The sequence below is a fragment of the Triticum dicoccoides genome, chromosome 3A (assembly GCF_002162155.2).
Source record: "Triticum dicoccoides isolate Atlit2015 ecotype Zavitan chromosome 3A, WEW_v2.0, whole genome shotgun sequence".
In the NCBI taxonomy this organism is placed as follows: Eukaryota; Viridiplantae; Streptophyta; class Magnoliopsida; order Poales; family Poaceae; genus Triticum; species Triticum dicoccoides.
The window spans coordinates 748,319,284-748,327,553 of record NC_041384.1 but is presented as its reverse complement, the minus strand read 5'-3'; the positions used below and the strand labels follow the sequence as shown (position 1 = coordinate 748,327,553).

The following is an 8,270-nucleotide window of genomic DNA, read 5'->3' as shown; positions in this document are numbered from 1 at the left end:
GAGGGGGCCGCGGGCACCAGGGGCGCCGGGGGGGCGCGGGTGCCGCGGGCGCCAACGTCGGGGGCGCCAGCGCCGCGGCTGTAGGAGGCGCCACATGCGGGGGGGCGCGCCTCAAAGCCAAGGGCGGGCCAAAGAGAGGCGCGCGAGCGCCCTGGGAGAGGCGTCGAGGAGCCCGCGTCACCGGTGGCGGGAGGAACAGCCGGGGATACCTGGTGAAACGGAAACAGATGCCCATCAAAGTAAATGTGGCGGGAAGTGAACACACGGTTGGAGACGGGATCGTAGCACCGATATCCCTTGGAGTTGGAGGGGTAGCCGATGAAGATGCAAGCGACAGAACAAGGTGCGAGTTTGTGAGGAGCGGAGTCGGCAATGCTAGGATAGCAAAGGCACCCGAAAATACGCAAGCCATCATAAGATGGGGGCGTACCGAAGAGAAGATGGTGAGGTGCATAGTTCCACCGTGGGCGGCAAGGGCGAAGGTTAAGGAGAAGAGAAGCAGTGGCGAGTGCGTCCGGCCAGAAATGAGGCGGCACATTCGCATGGAACAGGAGTGTGTGAACACAGTCGTTCAGAGTGCGAAGGACACGTTCGGCTCAACCGTTCTGCTGTGAAGTATACGGGCATGTGAGACGAAAAATTGTGCCGTGGTGCGATAGAAAAGTGCGGAAAGTAAGGTTGTCGAACTCTTTTCCATTGTCAGTCAGAAGAGTAAGGATGGGACGCCCAAACTGTGTGCTGACATAGGAGTAAAAAGCCGTCAAAGTGGAGAATGCATCCGACTTTCTGCGCAAAGGAAAAGTCCACACATAATGAGAATAATCATTAAGGATAACCAGATAATATAAATACCCCGAATTACTAGGAACCGGAGAGGTCCACACATCGCTATGGATCAACTGAAAAGGAAAAGAAGCTATGTTGGTGGAGTTATTGAACGGGAGGCGAACATGTTTGCCAACACGACAGGCATGACAGGTGTGATCCTCAATCTTATGACAACTGAAACTGAAACTCCTAAGAATATGACGAAGTGTGACGGGGTTGGGTGACCCAAGCGAGCGTGCCAGAGATCAACTCCAGCAGAGAGAGCGACCGGTGCGGTGGTGGTGGATGAGGGCAAATGCACCGGATAGAGCTCGTTGGGGCTATCACATCGATGGAGTATCATCCTGGTTCGAGCGTCCTTGACACAAAAACCAAGCTCATCAAATTCAACAGTGACAGGATTGTCACGAGTGAAACAACGAACGGAGATAAGATTCTTAATAAGGTGAGGAGACACAAGTATGTTAGACAAAGATAAAGACGTAGAAGTAGAAGGAAAAGAAGTGTGCCCAACATGTGTGATAGAAAGTGTGGAATCATCGCCGACAATGATACGGCGGTCGGTAGAGACAGGAGTGAAGGAGGCAAGGTTATCAGGATGGGCAAACATGTGAGCCGTGGCACTGGAGTCCATGTACCAAGCACCAACTCCAGTGTAGTTGTTCGGCGTAGGAGCGGCATGCAGCCCGGTGAGGAGCACCAGGTCCCAAGGCACCGGCGGCAAGGCCGGCGAGGAGGGCAAAGACGCCATGGGAAAGCCGTAACCGCCGCTCAGCTGCGGTGGTGGATACTCGCCGTACGGCTGCGGAGCCGCGTAGTACGCGTGATGCACCGAGGGGACCGCGGGTAGCGAGTGGCCCGCTGACGACCCCCACCATTACTCGGAAGACTCATACACTGGTGGAGCCCCGTACACTGGTGGAGACCCGGACGTGGAAGTGGGCGGAGCCCCGTATGCCCCGTACGTGGGAACGAGCGTGTCGTAGGTGGCGGCCGCCCCGTACGACAATGGGGCCGGTGGCGGAGCCGCGCCAGAGGGCACCGGCGGCGGGATGGCAGAGACGGCGGCGGACGAGCCGGCGGACGCCATCTCTGGTCCGACGGCATCGGTCGGCACGGTCGACGCGGTTGGGCAGCAGCAGCAATGCGGTCGGCGATGCGGTTGGCAGTCGCGGGCGAGTGCATCAGGCGGCGCGCCTGATGGCATCGCGGGCGGCACGCCTGATGGCATCGCGAGCGATGCGCCTTGCACGGCGCCGTACGCATGGCCGTACGCATAGCCATGCAAGGGCAGCGAGGCAAAACAAGGCTGATCCATTGGCTGGCTTTGCATGGCGTCGTTCGCATGGCCGTACGCGTAGCCTTGCAAGGGCAGCGAGGCAAAACAAGGCTGGCCCGTTGGCTGCTCCACGGACGGATTTTGACCCGCTGACTGGTGACCCAACCAGGACACAGGAGCCCCGTATCCATGCGGAGGCGGAGGGGCAGCGCCGTAGTAAGCGGCGGCGGCGGGGTCAGAGGCCGAAGCGGCGGCCGGGGCAGGCGGAGATCGCGGTGGTGGAGGCGGAGATCGCGGTGGCGGAGGCGGCGACGGTGCGGAGGCCATCATCGAAGCGATCGGTAGGGAGAGAGAGGGGCGGCGGCGGCAGCGGCGGCGCGGAGGAGACACGCGGCGGCGGCGGCGGAAGGCTAGGGTTAGAACCCGGAAACTGATATCATGTAGAATATATGAATTGCACAATGTATTTCTCTCGTGCATAGACACGTATATATGATGTACAAAGGTGGACCACAGACCTTAACTATACAAGAAACTAGGAGGCGGGTCCAATACACACAATATGCGGCAGGCGAAGTAGGACCCGATTGCTTTTTATTTTTTGGAAAAAATATGGGGACCCGATTGCTTTTTTGGAAAACATACGAGGTCCCACATGTAGGCTCCACTTGTCATAAAGGTCAACTTATAGTCAAAGCTAACAGTATTGCCACATCAGACCTGATGGGTGGGTCAGCATTGTCATAATCATGGTTAAAAGTTAACGCTTCATTCACTAGTGTTTTTTGGAACATCGAACCAAATTTGTGGTGGCACTTTGAAAAATTAAGAGAAGTGGCAGTTTTTCATAAACCTAGCCCGTAATGTAGTAATGTTTCGCTATTTACTCAATTCTACTTCTAGGTCCGAGTTGTCCGGTTTCAGAGGTGGGTCAAACCTTGATGCCCAGTTGCCCACACATCAACTCAGGATGGAGTCGATAGTCTCGACAATAAGATCTTGTGATGGTGCTTTGGGCGTCGGCACGGTCAGGGTTGGATCTCCTCGTCCGATCTTTGCCTTCTTCTCCATGTCGACAGATTGTGCTTCAAATCATCATTTTGGCGTCTCCTAGCAAGCAACACCTGGTGACTTCTCAGGCATAGTTACGATGGCTCCCTAATCCTGGATGGGCATGTTGAGGTCCACGCTCCATGGCACGTGTTGTGCAGAGGTGGTCGGGGACTACTGCTGACCGAGCTGCTTGATTGATGGCGTAGTAGCACGCCATCTGCAGCTACTCTTGCCAGGCCGTAGAGTGCATCGACAGTGGCACCTGATGGGTCGCCGCCGGTGGTGCATGTTGTGTGTGTCGCTGAGTTGATCTACGGGCGGCTAGCACCTTTAGATCCTCTGTCTTCGCCTCAGGCCAGTGGCGGAGCCACCTCCCGGCGACCCCGGGCAGCTGCCCGGGCTAGTCCAAAAAATTACTACTAAGCACTACTGATAATCTATGATTAGAAGACTTATTTCTTTGGGTAGGTCGCAGCTCACGCTGTCACAGTTCAGTCATGTCCGGGCTGCATTTATGGGCTGGCTCCACCACTGCCTCAGGCGGAACTTCGAACATCTTGATTGGGTCTATGTGGCGGTGGCCAGTGAAAAGAGGCGGGAACTAGGGTGAAGGACGGAGGCAATCAGAACAAAAAGGGAGTGCAAAGCACGGGAGAGTACTACCTCAGATAAGTACAGGAGAAAAAAGTTCTATATGGTGAACGTGCCAAAATTTGAAGATATACTACCTCCCTTTATTTTTGTATTAAAATTCGTAACTTCCTTTATTAGTAGGTATAGATGTAAATGTAGAATATAGATGAAAAACAGAAGAACATTTTTTTATGGGAGGCTGCTTCATGGATTTACAAAAACAGGAAAAGGAAAGGCCGTTCAAATAAAAGGTTTGGAAAAATGTCGACTATTAATTAATGAAAAATTCACTAGTTTAGTTTTTTCCTTAATTAATTATTAGTATCAATAAAATTAGAAAGAAATGATGTCTTTGAAGAAGTTCCACGAGCCGATCTAAGCATGATTTAGTGCAGTTTTACAAAATGCTGCTCCATGCCTGGACTTGGAAAATGACGAAAAAATACCTCAGAAAAGAAAAGGAAAACGATAAAAAAAATAAAACAAAAAGTTTGACAGCTGTGGGGTTTGAACCCACGCCCTTTCGGACCAGAGCCTAAATCTGGCGCCTTAGACCACTCGGCCAAACTGTCTCAGTGCCTAATTTTAAATGTTCTCCTCTATATTCGAAGCAAGATTAGTACTCTGTTTATCCCTTTTGTTTACCACACAGCTTTCCAAATGATGAGAGCTACTACAGAGTAATGGGACTGATGGACAACGATCGGTCTCCAAGTAAACTGATAACCGAATCATCAGGGAAACGTGAGTCATTTGACTTGGACTGTTTTGATGGTTGCAATATATTCTACTACTCTGTCCTATATAATATAAAAGCATTTTTGACACTATAAAAATGCTTTTATATTATGGGACGGATGAAATAGTACACTGAACCTCTTTGTGGTCACACATGAAGGCGTCGATTTTATTCTCGTCCTCCTGCCTGGTGCATTCCCGCCCGCTACATCTTGCATGATGTGTCCTGGCGTGGATTTTTGCTGAGTGAGAGGGCGACCTCTGCTGCCGTCCCCCACGGCGCTCCGACCCACAAGTGCAGCCAAAATAAGATGGTGGCTATCAACCATCTCTATCTTATCCTGGTACAGAAGAGTCACTGGCATGATCTTGGTTGCTTACCTCCATGAAGAAAGCAAAGTTTTGTGCCCCATTCTTCTTCTTATTTGGTATCTTTTGGACTAATGCCACATGTTTGTTGATTCCCACTCTCCCTCGGGTATTTCACAAAGTAAACTTCACCACCTTCCATGCATATTGTCATCTTAGCATCCCACCTTCAACAATTGGGCATTTCCCTATTGTGACATCTGACGTAGTAGCCATGTTTCCTTTTGAGCGCTTTTTGGACTCCAATAGTCTCTAGCAAGGTGACCCTTCTTGGCACAGTTGAAGAACTCACATATCTTCTTTCTCTCATCTGTCAGCTACTAATAATCTTCTTCCTTTTTTTTCTTCGAGCCCCTCTGGGTAGTTGTTCTCCTTTGGGCACCACATTTCACCTCTTGTCCATTTCTCCTTCACTGCTTCTCATCCTCTTAGTGGACTCCTCTTCCTATTGATATAGAATACCTCATCTTCATATCACTCTATAAAGGTGATTATGTTAATCTCCTTGGCTAACGCCTTCTAATTAGCCAATAAGTTCTACAGCTAAGGATGGTTGTGACGGCTATCCTCCCACCACGGCCATGGTTTATGATCCTTCTCATCCTCCACCGACCTTCTCTTCAGGATGCAGGCATGCAGCTAGGATACACAACATATATGCTTTACTTATGTAAAGTACTAACTAGTACTGGAAGTGTCGCGTTGATACCAACAAGCTCATTTTTTGGTACATTGAGCCATGCCTCATTCTTCTTTGAGAACAATTTTGCAGTTTCTCCTTAGCCACTCCGTCGTCGCCACATCTCGAATGTAGGCCGTCCTCCCTCATGTTTTTAAAGCAACACACAGTCTTGCCCGCCTTGATGTGCCACTTCCATAATGTTTCTACACTCCCTAAAAGAGTTGTATCAGTGCTTGCAATGACCTCCCATGAATCCTGACCTTGTAGGAAGGACTTCATGCAGCTCAACCAATAGCCATAGTTGTGGCTATTGAGACTCCTCAAGCCACTCCTTTTGTGCTCATGATACCTAATAGCTCAACTAATGCCCAACACATGCTTCCTAGACTAGCTATCTTCACAGTACCATACAACCCCCTTCTTAGTGACTCGAAACAATGAAGAGACCCATACTTACCAAAGACGACACCTCTTAGTGACTACCGAAGGCACTATGGATAGAACAAAAGGCGGGACGAAGGTAAACAATTAGCTCATATGGGAATGTGGTGCAAGAGACAATGTTTTGTTAACTTGTTTAGGAACTAGGACCTTAGAAGAGTTGAGGTAGGAAAGTCACGGCACTTTCTTAGTCTGGTCCAAACACGGTTTCAAAAGTCTTTTTCAGAGATGTTTTTTTTTGCTAGAAGAAATGAGTTTCAGAGTGGTGTATTTTAATTTCCATTTGGTATTCATTTGATCTAAAAAATATATGGGAACATGTATTTGCTTCTTTAAAAAGTGATACCCTAAAAAAGTGATTCGTATGAAATGATTGAAAGTAAAAGAAGTGGGCAGAAAAGGAAGGTTATGAGATGAAGAATTTCCATGATCCAATCTAGAAGTGAGTAGTGCAGTTTTATGAGAGACTCCTCCAAAATCTGTGGGACTTACCAAAACGGAAAAAGGAAAGGAACGATGGAAATAAAATAAACAAAAAGTATGACAGCTGTGGGATTTGAACCCACGCCCTTTCGGACCAGAGCCTAAATCTGGCGCCTTAGACCACTCGGCCAAACTGTCTTGATGAGTAATTCGATCTATTAAGTTAAATATTGTATACCAATTACAACTTGTAGCGTGTTTTTTTTTTTTTTTTTGTGTGTGCGAGCAACTTGTAGCGTTAAAGAAACTGAAATAATATTCTCACTGTACCTTCTTTTTTTTCTCTCGAAAAAAGTGTCTTGCTTCCCGTATCTAGATATTTGCGTCTATCCGGGCAAGAAACAATTAAATGAGATGCTAACTGGTAACTTCTCAAACTAGTGATAATGTTTGTGTAGTATCACAATTTCTGTGTGTGGGGGAGCTCTCCAAATGATGAAGGTGACTACAAACTGATGTGATTGAATGACAACGAGAGGTTTCCAAATTATTGATAACCGATTAGAAACTATAGATGTGATTTGCAACATCATTAGAGCAATGTGACTCATCTGATTTAGGCGGTTTAAATGGTTAATTATGACCCTCGAGATCGGCCGCAACTTGTGCTTTTTATGTTGGTAGTACAGGTAGCAGATGCGGAGTGTATATTCTATTGAGGAGTTGGCAAGGTATGCAGGATAATTTTGCGTGTATCAAGTTTTGTAGAGAGCATACACAAACAACCAGAAAACTGTCTCTAGAGATGACACACAGACAACCAGAAGATGTTCACTAGGGATCTCACACAACAACAAAACGGAGGCACACATAAGTCATAACTGAGCAAATTTGACCTCAAGTGAAGGATCTAAACAAAACTTTCTCACCTCATTCCATTCACTTCTTAGTACCATCCTACAAGTGCAGATTCTGAATGCATAACTGGCAACCAATCAAATAAAAATGATATCTATCATCAACACACTAGATTATATTTATATGTTTACACAAGCAGTTCAGGCAAAGATTATGCGAGGAAAAGCACCGACAAGAAAAGACGTTAATGTAAGAAGATGGCATTGCCACTACACTGCTGAATCTCGAGTCTCTGTATAATACATAAACAAAGTAGTTATGCCCCTGAAGCATGCTTCTTTTGTATGCAGTTCCATGTTACCTCCCACCAAGGGGATTTCTTTCGACATCCTAACAGTTGTTCTTCTCGGGTACTCATTGTGATCTCTACTGGAGACCGGTGGAGTGCGAGCCGGAGGGCTAGCTCCTCGTTCGATCAAGCGGCAAAGTCCTAATCAATGTTGTGGTTGGATCTGGACCCGGCAAACTTTGATCCGGTGCTCGAAATGGCGGAGATGGCTGAAAAGGGAAGGAGATGACCGGGGGCAGAGTAGAGAGAAAGCGGAGCGGACAATGAGAGTAGCTAAGTTTTGGTCCAAGATGATGATAGGGGTGAAGTTTTGTGGGGTCGGGTGGGCCAATCCGACGTGACAGATGCGTCTAGGCCATCTCAAATCTGTCCCACATATGGGCTGGAAATGGAGGTGTGTCTGGGCAGTCTCAACTCTGTCCCACATATGGGCTGGAAATGAAGGTGCTAGACAACCTTGGTTGGGTGGCAATTTTCTATCTGGGTCATATGTCCAAGTTGTCCCAAATATATCCCACATATGGCGACATATGGGATGGAAATAACGGTCTGGTTGGGTGGCCATTTTCTACCTGGGTTGTGTTTGAGATGTCTGTCCGAACAAATAGGGGGAATTG

General features: G+C 48.1%; 2 non-coding genes across 2 annotated transcripts; both read right to left on the bottom strand.

Moving 5' to 3' along the window:
* Positions 1-4,285: 4,285 nt before the first annotated feature.
* Positions 4,286-4,365, bottom strand: TRNAL-UAG. The gene has a single exon. It is a non-coding gene; the product is annotated as a tRNA-Leu (tRNA).
* A 2,199-nt stretch (positions 4,366-6,564) lies between these two features.
* On the bottom strand, positions 6,565-6,644 carry TRNAL-UAG. The gene has a single exon. It is a non-coding gene; the product is annotated as a tRNA-Leu (tRNA).
* Between the last annotated feature and the right edge of the window lie 1,626 nt (positions 6,645-8,270).